Source organism: Arachis ipaensis, chromosome B01 (assembly GCF_000816755.2).
Source record: "Arachis ipaensis cultivar K30076 chromosome B01, Araip1.1, whole genome shotgun sequence".
NCBI classification, from domain to species: domain Eukaryota; kingdom Viridiplantae; phylum Streptophyta; class Magnoliopsida; order Fabales; family Fabaceae; genus Arachis; species Arachis ipaensis.
The window spans coordinates 832,024-833,582 of record NC_029785.2 but is presented as its reverse complement, the minus strand read 5'-3'; positions in this window follow the sequence as shown (position 1 = coordinate 833,582).

Sequence of the window (1,559 nt, the reverse complement as noted above, 5' to 3'; positions counted from 1 at the left end):
ATATTTTATCTTTTTATTTAATAAAAAGTATAACAACAGAATAATTAAATCATACACAAAATAAATAGTAATTACTAATTACAGATTAAAAATTTGATCCCCCTAATATTAAGTTCTGGGATTAGGTCCACTAATCCATTTGTTGCATGTGAAATCATTTTGCCCACCCATAATATAACCAATCTAACAAAATAAAATAAACTGTTCTACGGTTTTTGGCCAATAAAAAACATGTTGCTCAGGAACACTACATTCTACTTTCTAACAAAAGTCTATTATGTAGATTCGGTCCAAATATAGACATATAGTTACACCAAAACTGCTAATTCACATTCCCCTAAAGATCATTGGCCTTGCAACACCTAGTCACAACACTTAGGATCAAACTGAGTATTTTTTCGGTGTAGTTATTAGTTCGAATTTGATCCAAATTTATATTTTTTAGGAATTAGTTAAAATGTGTTTTTATCTCGAAATTTTAAATTATCTACTATCGAATAAAAACCTAAAATACCTAATAATAAACCAAAATTCTCTACACAATTAATTACAAATACTTTTTTAATATTTTATAGGATTAATTGATCAATTAAAAATGAGTATATCTTGTTTTAATTTTTATATAGAACTAGACATTAAATTCTTCCCAATTTCTTATGTAGTAGATATGTCTCGATTATCTTTAACATTTTTTTAAATTTTCTGACACAATACAAATTCCAAGCTCAAACCACTCTCCATGTTATGTGCATAAAACCTCATATCAATAGATTGATTGGTATATTAACATTAACGCCCAAAGTTTCCATTGCAACCACTTCGATGGTAAAAAATATTTTAATACAGTAATCGCTAACTTCCTTAAATATTCTAGTTTGTCACAAAAACGAAAACACACAATTGGTGTTGGTAGGAGAAAAAAAAGCTTGATTTAGCACAACAGAAATAGAAAATTAAATTTGGAATTGTTAAACGCACTAATTTAAAAATTTTAAATAATTTTGGCAAGAAAAATTTATTTTTTATGGATTTAAAATTATTTTTTTTAAAATAAACTTATCAACATTCTAAATATTCATAAATAAAAATTATAGTTTATTTTCACATTTATAAAGAAGGTAAGCTATTTGTATAATGCATACAAAGTCTTAGTTTAGTAGTGATGATTTTTACATTGTAATAAATGCACTCAAATCAAGACTTGGTTGAGAGACTAGTAGTAGTAAATAAAAATTCCTAGTGTATAATTTTTTTATTTAAATCAAATTAATATAATAATTAATTTTCGATTAGCATAATTGAACTGGCCGTTCGATTTGATTTTCATAGGTATGACGGTATCAACACATTTTTATCAGAGATATATAAAATATTATCTTAAACCAACTTAATTTTAAAAATATTATTATTTGAACATAACAAAAGGAAAAAAACTAAAGGTAAGAAATTCATTTTTAAAGAAAGAATTTCGTTCTTATGAATTCACATATATTCTAATAAAGAAAGGAGGGAGAAAGGTGGCTAGAAGAAACACATATATTGGCAATATATACGTCATT